The sequence below is a fragment of the Rattus norvegicus genome, chromosome 14 (assembly GCF_021556685.1).
Source record: "Rattus norvegicus strain SHRSP/BbbUtx chromosome 14, alternate assembly SHRSP_T2T, whole genome shotgun sequence".
Lineage (NCBI taxonomy): Eukaryota > Metazoa > Chordata > Mammalia > Rodentia > Muridae > Rattus > Rattus norvegicus.
The window spans coordinates 31,062,530-31,076,629 of NC_141547.1; the positions used below are offsets into that span (position 1 = coordinate 31,062,530).

Genomic DNA, 14,100 nt, shown 5'->3' on the forward strand with positions numbered 1-14,100 from the left:
CGTGAACGACTGTGGGAGGGGCCAGAGGTGACCCAGCTCAGTAGCCAAATGCCTTCACCAGACACCAGTGTGGGGGAAGAGCAGGGGCAGCCCATGGTGGACCGGACTCTGCAGTACTCTGTCAACCTATTAATGTACTGATGAGCCCGTCCTACACCCCAGGAGCACCGAATAGAGACTGAACCTTCAACTGAGGATGCACATCTTAGCGAGTGCTTAAAAAAACAGTCTGCACCCAGCCTTGGCCACCCCTGTCTGTACTGCCTGAGGTGGAGGATCTAGGAAGACAAGAGATGACTCCACCTTAGAGCCCAGGCAGACACAGAAAAGGGCAGAAGAACTCCACCAAGACAGCCACACATACTCAGCAAGGCAGACTCAAACTGCTTCAAACCCTGGCGCTATCTGATGCCCTTGAACATGCGTGGACCAATGGCTAATAACAACCAGCGACTCCACTGCCTCAGTGTAGTCCTTCCCCTGGGGGCTGCTTCTGTCTTAGTAATCCAGGTCAGGAGACTGAGCCACATGCAGCCACTTATGGCTGGCAAAGGGAAAAGTCACAGTGATGAGAGTGCTCTGAATTTTGTCCATACCACGTGGTTCACGGCTTCCCTGTGGTTGGAGGGCTCGTCTCCCCATTTTGTCACAGAAATAAACACCTTCTACCTACTGTTCTGAAAGTCACATGTGTTAAGGGGAGGGACTTTGATTCTGCAGTTGAATTTTTTTCACATACACGTACTCTCTCAGTTGTGTCCTTCCGGTAGAAGAGACCTATCTTCCATAGACTGCTGGGTTGTTTTTTTTTTTTAAGATTTATTAATTGTATATGAGTACAGTATAGCTGCCTTCAGACACACCAGAAGAGGGCATCGGATCCCATTACAGATGGTTGTGAGCCACTGTGTGGTTGCTGGGAATTGAACTCAGGACCTCTGGAAGAGCCATCTCTCCAGCCCATGACAATTGATCTAAAGCAGGATAAGATCTTAGGGCTTGGTGGCTATCTCCCTCACCAGCTCATCTCTCTCCCTGGCCACTCTCTTCCGGTGCCTCGACCACCCCTCGCCTGTTCAGGCCCCAGGTCCTTTGCACATGCTGCCCTTCTCTTACTGGCCTCTCTCCTCACCCGGGGAACTTCTCACAGTTTTGCATCTTGGCTGAAGGTCAGGCCAAGGTGAGTCTTCTGTTATACACACTCTGGAAAATTACACTCTTTTCCTCTTATGTAGGATATTGACTAAGTCATGGCGTTGTTTGATGCCTTCTCTCCAGCTCCCTAACACATCCATGGCAGCGCGGTGCCAGCCTATTTCCTTCCCACATCATCCTTTGCACTAGCCTCCCACCTGGCCCACAGTTGTATAGCCAATGAATATTTGTTAAATGGATAGACAGACGGACAAACGGATGGATCCGGCTCCCTGTGGCACAGCAACACCACCGTGGGCACTCTGGGTGGAGGGCAGGGTACATGGACCCTCCAGCTCTTCTCCAGTGAGCACTCTAGGTGGTTCACATGAGCTGGCCGGTCCTCTGAACCTCAAGGTAAGGCTGAAGCCTGCCCCATGGAGCCGGCAAAGTCAGCTACACTGCGATTGGCCTCTGCTCCCTGCTTCCCCTACTCCCCTAGCTCCTGCTCCCCCTAGCTCTATCTAGTGTCTATCCAAGGACATGTGGCCACAAGACTCCTTGGTTAGAATCTCTGGTCCTACAGTGCCCTCAGGATAAAGGCCGTGCTCCTCACCATGACGACCAAGGTGTCTCATGTTCTGGTCCTTGTCTGCCTTGACTGCCTTGGTGCAAGCTATCTGTTACCACCGATCCCATGCACACACACACATGCATTCATAACACCCTGCAGCCCTGAAAGACTCTCCATACACCATGGGCTCACACACCTAAGGGCCTCTCTCTTGCTAACATGCAAATTGCTTCTCTGTCTGACAACCTTCTACTCACTCACCCCTGTAAGTCCTCCCACTAGAAGGCGATCGCGGCCTCCTCTCACATGCTTGTCACCTCCAAGCAGGTTCCATTAGCCTGAAAAATATAAAGAAAATATTGTAACCCCCAAAGAGAAGTGAGGACTAAACAGTCATCAGACCCAAGAGCTGTAGAGAGTAGGGGTGTCTCTGCTGACACAAACAGGTTCACCAGAGAGGAAGATAACAGATAACAGACAAAGAACAGACAAGGATCCTGGACCTAGAACACCGGGAATTTAGCAGTAGAAGAAAACTCCGAACAAAATAAATAAACAGCAGAACAATCTCGGCCCCAGAGCCTAGACAGAGTGGCAAAGGCTTTGCAAGGAGAGAGTGCCAACTCTAGAAAGATCAAATACGAAAACGCATTTCAACAAAGTGGGGGCCACAGAGTGAGAGAACTGGGAAGTGTGCTTGAACATACAGTGGAACTTACTTGATTCCCCAAGATGCTCATTTACTTGAAAAGATGTTTAAAAACAAAAGGGAGGAGGGATCTCTTCAGAGAGATGTGCAGGCAAGGAGAAAGTGGAGAATAAGTGGGATGAGACCTCGAGGGAATGGGGTCCGGAGTACCATAAAAGACCCATGTGGTTTGGGGATGAAGGAATGCCCCCCGTACCCCCAGGAAAAGCAGTCCGGGGTCCCAAGGTCGCCAGTAGGACACAGGAGTGACATCAGGAGCCTTTTGCCTCGCCTGACCCACTCCGGGTCAGCGCGTGACCACAGTGCCCTCTTGTGGTAAGAGTCGGTATCACATGAGCCCTCGTGAGAGCTGAGCCTCAGATACTCGGTGTCCACTAAACAAGCTCACTCCTGGACGGAGTCTGGGTTGGAAGCTATTTGGGTGGGGCTTTTGTCTTTTCTTGTACTTGTCCTTAGTGAAGGCAAAAAGTTAAAAGTCATATAAACTGGACCACTTATCCAAAGCAAAGGCTATCCCCAAAAAACCACTGTGCCCGTGTCATCCACAAGCTGTGCATTCACACGTGTTGCGACCTGCCAGGCTCAGACCATAATATAGATGGCATGGCTCAGTGGGCACCTAGACGGCTGCGGGCACCAGAGCTTCCCAGTTCACCACCGGAAAGGGAGAAAACAAAACAACCAACCCAAAAGGGGAAGAAAAAAATGCCGCTTGAACTGAAAGATTGTCTGCACAATGCTGCCATCTAGCGGACAGTTCTGGGAGTGCGCCTGCTAGGCGCTGGCCAGGTATTCCAGGTCCTTGACTCAAAATTAGCGTCCATGCCCACGAAACTCCAGCGTCCTCATTAACGGTGGGGTTTCAGGCCTCGGAGCACATCCCTGGCTCCCTGGGGTAACTCACTAAAATAAGCATCTGTTTTATTGAGACTCTGGTTTGAGGAGCTTTTTTTTCCATATTAAAACAATAAAACTTCTTTAAAAAAAACACTCCCCTGTGAAATTTCCAACAAGCATAAAAACAAGGAACACAAAACTCTCGGCAAGACAGGATCTCGGGATACAAATTCAATGTCAGGTTCAGATGCTGAAGTACATGGAGGGAGGTCTGACGTTAATGGGTGTCCGCTTCCTACGGCTCGTTTTATCTGTAACATGAGGGTTTGGAGGCTCAGATAGGCTCGTCCTTAGGAAAAGCTGAGAGAAGTTTAAAGCTACGTGACTACCAGATCTGAGCAAGTGTAGATTCTAGTCTGAGCCAAACAAAACAGCAAGAAGCAAGGTGCCCATTTCCCAGAGATCCTGGTACAGAGGAGATGATCCCATTCTCCAGAGGTAATAAATCCCAGCACTCCCGATGCCTCCCCACGAACACTGTCACTTTCATTTAAAATGCTGCAGTTGGCAGGTGTGGGCTGCATCCTGCAATCCCGGAATTGGAGAGACAGAGACAGAGAGATTGAGAATCCCAGGGTAGGCTGGCCTACATCAGTGGGCCAGCCTGGGCTATATAAAAGGCTCTATTTCAAAACTGGAAAAGGGAGGAGGGAGATGAGACGAGACGGAAGAGAGCTAAGAATGTAGCTAAGGGTTGGGGATTTAGCTCAGCGGTAGAGCGCTTGCCTAGCAAGCGCAAGGCCCTGGGTTCGGTCCTCAGCTCCGAAAAAAAGAAAAACAAAAACAAAAAAGAATGTAGCTAAGTCCGTACACTACTTTTATGACAAGCATAAACTCAATGGTAAGATCCCCATCCTGCACAAACTGGGTAGGGACGTACACCCAATCATCTTACACTCAGGAGATTGAAAACAAGAGAAGTAGGAGTTCAAGGCTATCCTCACATACATTGTGAATTGGAGACAAGCCTGAGTTATGGGATACCCTGACTCAGAAAGAGGAGGTGGAGTTAGATGAGGGGGGAGTGGCCTTGTCTGTCCCCAGAGAACAGCTGCCAAAGACCACTCAGAACACTTGGTTTTTTAAGTTCTATCGGTCGGCAGGCTGAAATGTGTGTCAGTCTTCTTAGCAACTCAATAGAACACGTTCTAAACATTTTTACAGTGGCTATGATTTTCCCAAGATTTCTGTTAACAAATTAAATACAACAGAGTTAGTTTGCAAAGAGAATAATTTATGACCTGGGCAGCCCCTAAAGCACAGGTCCAGGAGTCTCTGTCCAGTGAGCCCTGTAGGATCCTTAAAGCTAAACCCAAATAAGCTGCCTTATTTGGACATGGTAACTTGGCTTCCTGGGATTGACTGAACCACTTGTTACACTCATTAGTTGGGGATTACATAATAAGTTAGGTTGCAATGTATCACATAGGAACTCAGCATCTAGAATGGCCTTCTGTTGATTTATGATATGACAGTGTTAGCCCTTATCCATCCTTATTTTCCAAGCTATTACTTATAAGTGACAATGGTACAGTAAGGTACACATACACACACACACATAAATATTCATACACACATGCACACATGTACATACACATGCACCAACATACCAACATACATGCATATACCACATGCACATAGCATACACATGCACACCATGCATATACACATGCATCAACATAATGCACACACATATACACATACGCACAATACATATACACATGCAACAACATACATGCACAGACATGCACACAACACACACATGCACATCATACACATACACATGCACCAACATACATGCACACACCACATGCACACAACACACACATGCACACCATACACATACACATGCACCAACATACATGCACACACCACATGCACACAACACACACATGCACACCATACACATACACATGCACCAACATACATGCACACACACACATGCACACACATACACAGAGAGAGATTATAATAAAGTATTATGATTGCTTCTATTTTATCAGCAGGTATTGTCTCTTACCACATCTAATGTAAAAATAAAGCTTTATCATAAGTGTGTATACATAGAACAATACATAGTACAGAAACTCAGTACTATCCTGTTTGGGGAATCTGATGAGATTCTCAGACCGAGTTCCATAAAGAGGAGATGACAGGGGATTAGGTTTGTGGCTTCTTCATGAAGTACTTAGCTGGTATATATGAGAGCCTGGGTTTAATTCCCAGCACTTCAGAAAAAGGTAAGGTGGAATGGGGTTTGGTGGCACAGGCCTCTTAAACCCAGCTATTAGATGGGCTGGGGCAGGAGGATTACCATTTTTCAAGGCCTATCTGGGCTACAGAGTGAGTTTGAAGCCAGCCTGAGAAACGACAAAACTTCATCCCAAAATAAAATGTACAGAGGGCTGGAACTACAGGAGTAAAGCACTGGGCTAGCATTTTCAAGACATAGGTTCCATTCCCAGGGCTGGGAGTTGGGGGTACGGGATGGGGGTATGGAGATACAGGGAACTGCTGAACAGAAAGAAACTTGAGGTCCATAGAGGGTTAATTTGCCCAAGGTCACATAGCAAGTAAGTGATAATACTCGCAGTTAGGAAAGAAGAATCAATAGACTTTGAACCAAGATGCCTCCAGGCACAGGAAACAGAAGGGCAGATCAACTAATGTCAGTTCAGAGGCAGCATGAGAGTCCACACCTGTACAAGGCTCATCCTCGCCTGCTTAGAGAAAACATTCCCACCGGAGAATAATAATTCCTCAGAATGACGACAGTTTTTTCCCTTAGTAAACAAAAATGCCCCCTGAGAGTGGGAAATGCTTTAAGCTTTTCAGTCATTTGCACCTACGTAAGAAGAAGGTGGGGCGGCTGAAATGCCTCAGTGGGTAGAGGTGTTCACTGCCACGGCAGAGAGCCCTGCTTCCATCCACAGGACCCAAATGGTGGAAGGTGAGGTCTGCCTCCTGAGCGTTGTGCCCTGAACCGCACGCTCACTCTGTGCTGTGTGTGCGTCCCCTGCAAATAAATAAAAACATTTTTTAAATATAAACAAAAGGACGAGACTTATATTCTTCCCTGGAGAACAGCTTACGTAAGGAGATGGGGTTACCTGGGGAACAAGTGCTCATGAAACCAAAAGCAAAGGCACGCAAAGGTGGAGAGCTGCCAAAACCGCCTCGTTGGTCGGCTTTGATGGTGAGATTCGGTTTTGGTGCCAAAACATGAAATACTGAAAAAGAACGAAATTGAAGGACTCTCACGTCCTGACGCCAAAGCACACTCTGCAGCAACAGGGACTACACTGTGGCCACCTGCTACCAGCAGACACGGCAATAAACAGAACCAGAGTCAGAAATAAGACTCCATTCATATTACGATTAATTGATTTCTGACCAAAGAATCAAGACAGTTCAGTGGTGGCGGGGGACGTCTTGGGGAAACTGGGTATGTATCCATGTGGAAAAGAATGAAGTTGGGCATTTCATTCACAGCACGTACAAAAATGAACCCATTTGGACCACTCACCTCAATGAAAGAGCAAAACTACAAAAACAAAAAAACTCATTCTCTTCATGGCCATGAGCTAGGCACAATGTCCTGATCTCTGGCCTCAAAAGCAAAGTGACAAAAGCAAAACATTTAACTTGAGCATCATCAAAATTTAAACTGTTTTTGTTTTGTTGTTTTTTGTTTTCGTCTTTTTGCAGTGGGCAGAAGTCATTTCAGAGATGCATAACTGAATTCTCAAAATGTAAAGAATAAGAGACCAAGTGATGTGTCATAAATAGCACATCTATACCAACTCACACCCATCTGTCTGTCTGTCTCTCCCTCTCTGTCACACACACTCTTTCTCACACACTCTCTTGCTCTCTCATACACACATACACACACTCATTTACTCTCTCACACATGTATACACACTCACATACACATTCTCACACACATTCACACACAGTCTTTCTCTCACACACAGACTTTCATATACATACATTTACTCACACACACACAAGCACACACTCTCACATACACACTCTCACACACATTCACACACACACACTTTCACTCTCACACATACTCATTCACTCTCATACACACATTCTCTCTCTCTCTCTCACACACACACACACACACACACACACACACACACACAAGAGAACACTTCAGAAGAGAGAGCAGAGGAAGTACAGGTTGGAAGACAAAGAGAAGTCCAGTGAAACTCTGTCTTCTATACATGACATGGCTATCCCACTCATGAACTCACAAGAGCTGTGGTTACCACCACAAGACCCACCCAGCCAAAATTCCAGCAGAAGTGATCTAGGCCCCAGCCCTACTGCCACTGACACTTACCAACAGAGGTAAAGCCATTCCTTACTGGGGCTGTGACTACTGATTGGATTGTCATGCTACAGTGAAGGGCCCCGCATCCACGCATGTATGAGCAGCACTAACTGGATTTAGTGGGTTGTTTGGAGGAGGAAAGGACATGAAATTGGGAGGAGAAGGTATGGGGAAAGGTATGGAAAAAGATATGGGAAAAGTCGGAGGGAGAAATTGAGGGATAAATATAATTACATTTCATTGTAGATATGTATGAAATTCTCAAGAATATGCAAGATTTATTTTTGTTTCTTTTTAGTGTGTGTGACTGTGTGTGAGAGAGAAAGACAGACAGAGAGACAGAGAGACAGAGAGAGACAGACAGAGGGAGAGACAGAGACAATGAGAGACAGAGAGAGGCAGAGAGAGACAGAAACAGACAGAGAGAGAAGGAGAGAGAGAGACGGAGACAGAGAGAGAGAGAGAGCGCGTGTGTGTGTGCGCGCGTGTGTGTGTGTGTGTACAGATGCCCTCAGAGCCCAGGGTTATTAGATCACTCTGGAGCTGGAATTGTACCCAGTTGTGAGTCACCTGACCCGAGTGTTAGGAACCAAACTCAGACCTTCAGTGAGAGCAGCAAGGGCTCCTGACAGCAGAGCCATCTCTCCAGCCTCGAGAAACGCTGTGTGACTTTCAAACCTTGATCCAGGAAGTGTAACAACTTCTTGCTCATTCTGTTGGAATTCTCACTCCAGGACATGCCCTTTAGCATCGCCCTCTGTCTGAGCTCAGACACCTTGCAATAGAAACCGCCAAACCATACAGTGAGTCCATGATCAAGGACTTGATCAGTGGGGTTCAGCTGAGTGCAGCCTTTAAGCCAGCCTATCCAGAAGCTTCTAAACCATGCCAGCCTCCAGCCATTTCAAACCTCCCACTAAGCCTCCAGTCACTGGGAACCCACATCATCCCAAACACATGGTCTAAGTACTTGACCCATAAGTGCTGCATGTAACATGAGCCTGTGATGATTGGTATTCTCAACTTGACAGCTTCTAGGCTTACCTGGGAGATGGGCCTCTGGGCACACCTGTGGGGGTTAACTTGATTACATGTATTGATGTGAGAAGAAGCATCTTAATCGTGGACAGGACCGTTACGTTGGCAGAGGACCCTATGTAAGCTGGCGAGCAAGCTGAGAACTAGCCCGCAAGCATTCATCCTGGTCTATCTCTGATTCGGTGAGAGCAGCCGCTTCAGGATCCTGCTGCCTTGACCTTCTCACCATGGTGGACTGTACTGTGAACTGTGAGCGACCCTTTCTCCAGCGAGTTCTATGTTTTTGTCAGAGTATCATTTCACAGCAACAGGAAAAGAAGACTGAACTCCACTCTACGGATAATGGGAAAGGGGTGTGTCTTAGTTAAGCTTTCTATTGCCGGGATGAAACACCGTGACCAAAGAGCAAGTTGGGGAGGTGCGGAGGGCCATGCAGGAGGAACGACAAATGGCTTTAGAACTCATGGAATATAGCTCCCTGGTTACCACAGCCACTTGGGTGAGCCTCGGTGTGCCATAGCCCCAAGGACCACGTGTCCTGAAGACTCCACGCTGTTATGGAGTTCAGCTCTGCTTGCTGCCCTCACGTCCCTCTTAACCTAAGAATTCTATGAAGACTCTACTGGGCAGTGTCTCTGGCACTCGCAATAATAGTGCTTGATCTCTTCCAGGCATTGCTGCTGGAGCAGAGTTAAGATTCAGTCACCACCCTAGAGAAGAACTTAGAGATGCAGAATGTCAACAACCACCACCTTAGAAAACATTTGGAAAAATAAAGTTGTTAGTGAAACTAGTTTGAGATGTTTTTACTGTTGCCTCTGATGTAGAAAATCTTAGGGAACAATCCGAAGGTCAGAAAGGCGCACTCTTATTAGTTAAGCTAGGACCTTTCATGGTCAGGGAACAAGAACAACGGCAGTGCTGACTGACGTGACTCTCACTGAGGCTGCACTGGGGATGAGTGGTTTCTTACACCCATTCCTGCCGTCAGCTTCCTGATGGGATGCATTAAGAATCGCTGATGAGTAGACAGATATGCATTCTGGGGATTTAAGGTAGATATGACTGATTTTTATATAAAAGTTTAGATCTGTGAGTCTCTTGTGATTCTTACAAGATTAGCTTTAAAGATAAATAATAAAATAGTTACTCCTTTCTTTGTGACCACAAATTGCTGCCTGCAAGGAAGAGAAGTGGGCTGAGGAAATGGCCTTGCTCGCCTGCACTTTGTTAATCTATAGCGAGCGGCTTAGTTATGAACGTACGTGATTTGGGGGGATAATTTGTTTTCTTTATCTGTATTGCTTAATGTTATTTCTTGTAAAGGCATTGGGAACACACGGGTTTTTCATAATCATTTACTAAAATAAAACTGAAATGTAATCACACTGTAATTCTATACTGCTTGAAAGATTTTCCCAGGATGTGGAAGCCATGGAGGGAAAAATAAAGTGCAGAGAGCTGGAACACCGTTCCTTCTGCCCATCAACTGTGTGTGTGGGGGGGGTGGGTGTATGTGTGTGTACACGTGTAAAGCCTAGGCATCTGGGTGCATGTTGGAGCTTGTTTTGTCCACCAATTGTGTGTAAGTATGTATGTATGTGTGAAATGCTTCAAGCCTGCTTGTTGGGGCTTTGCTCTAACCATTCTGTATGTAAATGTGAATATATCTGTCTGTAGTTCTGTATGTGTATATATGTATGTGTGTATGTATGAATACATGCATGCATGCATATATGTATACATGAATGTATATATTTGTGTATATGAAGTTATTGTTGGACTGTGTCTTTTGTTTCATCCACTATGTGTGTGTGAGTGCATGTGAGTGCGTGTGTGTGTGTGTGTGAATTTTCTCTCTTTCCTTCTCTTTCTCACCAGTCTCAAGGAGTTAAAGTTTTTTTCCACTGGCCACAGGGAGTGACAGCCCCAGTAAATTAAACTTTGTTCCCTCAGAGAAAAAGTCTCCTGAACACCTTCTCTAATCGCTGGCTGCCTTTGGCAGCAGCCCCTGTAGATATCTGGATCCACCCCTGTCAGTGGCTCTAAGCACTGAGCCCCCAATGTCTGCCTGCCTCAGTTTACCCACCACATGGATACCAAAGCCAGTCATTGGCAGGGAGAAAGGGGTTTATTTGACCTATACTTCCAGAAGTCAGGACAGAACTCAAGCAGGGCTGGATCCTAGAGGCAGGAGCTGATGCAGAGGCCATGGAGGGGTGTTGCTTACTGGTTTGTTTCCCATGGCTTGCTCACCCTGCTTTCTTAGAGAACTCAGGAGCTCCAGCCCAGGGATGGCAGTCCTCCCCATTGATCACTAATTGAGAAAATGCCTTACAGATACATCTCATGGAGGTTTGTACTCAGCTGAGACTCCCTCCTCTCTAATGACTCTAGCTTGTGTCAAGTTGACACACAAAACCAGCCAGTACCGGGTAGAAATGCTAAATGACCTGTCACACAGACAGGACATAGCCAGAATTGACCTCCAAGCAAATAGTATACCCTCATCACGTTCAACCCATATATCACCTCCCATTTGCACTGCAGTGTGAAGCCCATTTCTAACCCTCGAGCTCTCACTAGCAATACAAGGGTATTCTAAACCTGTAAACATGGATTGTACATGCCTACAACCTCCGCACTCTGGAGGCTGAGGCAGGAGGATCACCAATTCCAGGGCAGCCTAGGTTACGTAACAAGACTCTAAAAGTAAGGTTTAATGATAGTTTTATTCTCCCCATAAGACTACATGAATTATGTAGGGCTCAAGAGGTGATCGTGCTAAAGATTTGTTTTTACTAACGTGTGTCATCAAAATAAGCTTAAATATTCACATTAAAACCTTCATTTTTTTAGGTTTTAATTAGGACAATTTTCATTTAGGGAGACTCTCCAGTGTCTAGTCTAGATAGGCAAAGACATTTGGAGAGATTTTCGCATTCTAGATCAGACTTAAGGGGAGAGCCTGGTCAGATCACTGGTTACCCTGGAGAGCCAAGGGGGTAGCCAAATTGTGGAAGACAAGTTTGCAGACGAGAAGTCTGTGCAGAAAAGACCAGAAAGCACTATAATTCTCAGTTATGTGGGCTACATAACTTGTAGCTATTTCACATCCCACATCTATACACCACAGCTAACAGTTACATAATTATTCAGAAGGCAGTAAGTGTTGTCTGTAAGTGGTTTTGTTTGTTTTTTATTGCTATGATAAAGAAAATAACCAAACATTACTTCAGGAGAAAAGGTTTCATTTTGTCCTATGTGTTATAATCCATTATGGACAGAAGATAGGGCAGGAGCTCAAGACAGGAACCTAGAGGCAGGAACCAAGGCAGAGACCATGGAAGCATGGCCAACCTGCTTTCTTTTTTGTTTTTCTTTTTTGTTTTTTTTTTTATTTTTTTTTCCGGAGCTGAGGACCGAACCCAGGGCCTTGCACTTGCTAGGCAAGTGCTCTACCGCTGAGCTAAATCCCCAACCCCTGCCAACCTGCTTTCTTATAGACCCCAGGGCCACTTGCCTGGGGTAGCACAGGCTACAGTAGCCTGGATCCTCCCACATCAATCAGCCATCAAGACAGTCACGAAGACATGCTTATATGCCAATCTGATGGAGGCGTCTCCTCTACTAATGTTCCCGCCTCCCAGCTAGTCCATGTTGAGTTGACAAAAACTAACCAGGACTGAATGGGTGGCTTTGGATTAGTGTTACAGGACAAGGTCATTGTATCAGTTTAAATAGTTTGTTCAGTGTCTAAATTAGTTGCAATTCTGTTTAGGAGGAAAAAAAACAAAACTTCCAAGGGAGAAATGATAGATGATCAATAGCATGATAGGTAGATGACAGAAACATACTTGATGCAAACACATACACACATACATACATACACACATACATAAATACATACATACATACATGGAATACAGGCAATTGACTAAAAGAGACTGACTCCCCTGCCTGTAAGGTTGAGAAGTCCCATGAAGTGTAGTAGGAGAGCTGGAGACCCAGGAGAGCTGAAGGGACAGCCGGAAGCCCAGGCAGAAGGTCAGCACTCCAGCCTGAGCTGTCAGGCCTGCACTGAAATCCCCTCTCAGCCCGGCTTCTGATTCCTCCGGGCCCGCAGCTGAGCAATCTTGCAGTCTGCTTCGCATGATCTAGTCACGCAAATTATAAATTCATTATACTTGCTATTTTTCTCACCGCTGTGACCAAATACAGAACCAAAAAGCAACTTGGGGAAAAAGAAAATTGGGGGAGGGGCTATATGCACATGTGGGTGCACACACATAGGTGCTCACAGCCATGCAAAAGGGCCAGAATAAGACATCACCTTCTCTGTTCTATCACTCTCTGCTTTTTCCCCTTGACACAGAGTCTGTCAGTAAACCTAGAGTTAGGCAAGCAACCACCAAGTTTCAACAACCTACCTATCTATCTACACATAGATACAAGAGCATGCACAGACACCACACACACACACACACACACACACACACACACACACACACACACACACTCCTGACTTTGTACATGGGTTCTGGAGATTTGAACTTAGGTCCTTGTGCTCTTACACACTAAGCCATCTCCCCAGCCAGAAAGAATTTATTCTGGTTCTCGAATTGAGGGGGAACAAACTATCATGACCAGAAAGGCTTGACGGAGTTCAACGTGGCAGGATCACACCACTGGGATTCCTCGCTGTAGACCAGGAAGCAGAGGGAGAGATCAATCACCAATTGGACTGAGCAGAACCCATGAGCCCCCATTCCACTTCCTCCATCTAACCTCTACCTCCTAAAGGCCAAACAGCGCTACCTGCTGGGGGGCCAAGTGCTCAAACATCATCCAATGAAGCACAGCCAGTCTGTCACACCGATCCAAAATCACCCTCTCTTACAGACACACTTACAATGATCTTCAACTGAATATCTGAAAGCCCTGTGGTCCAATCAAGCTGATTCAGGAGAGCAACCACCATAATGCTCACTGCTCTGCCACAATAGAGGCTCCCCGGGCCACTATCTGACTATTCCTTTCTTCTCATGCATGGTCCCAAAGCAAGACATAATAGCCAATCACAAGGACGTTACGTAAATATTTGTTATCTGGATGAAGCATGACTCTCTAGGGGACTTCTTCATTAGCGTTAAACTGCCGAGTGCCCCGTGAGTATTCGTTATGACCATGCTCACCTGAGTGTGAAATAGCACTCATGCTATGAATTACCTCTGAGTTTCAAGGTCCAAAGCATATGACCTGCCCAGTCCCCGCCAGGAACAATGACGGAAAGTAAAGAAGCAGATGCTAAAACTAAACAAGCAAAAGGCATTTATCGGCACAGATGAGTCCAGAGAAATCCAACAGAAATGTGTCCAACAGAAACAACACATAAACTGTGCA

The 14,100-nt window shown here is 46.1% G+C and overlaps 1 long non-coding RNA gene across 3 annotated transcripts in view; it reads right to left on the bottom strand.

The window, feature by feature from the left end:
• LOC148001296 (uncharacterized) overlaps positions 1-14,100 on the bottom strand; it is a 63,960-nt gene that overhangs the window by 2,472 nt on the left and 47,388 nt on the right. For all 3 annotated transcript variants that reach the window (XR_015637356.1, XR_015637355.1, XR_015637354.1), the window contains 2 exons: positions 6,164-6,330; positions 1,970-2,046 (listed from right to left, as the gene is read on the bottom strand). This is a non-coding gene — a long non-coding RNA (uncharacterized LOC148001296). The remainder of the gene's footprint in view (positions 1-1,969; positions 2,047-6,163; positions 6,331-14,100) is intronic.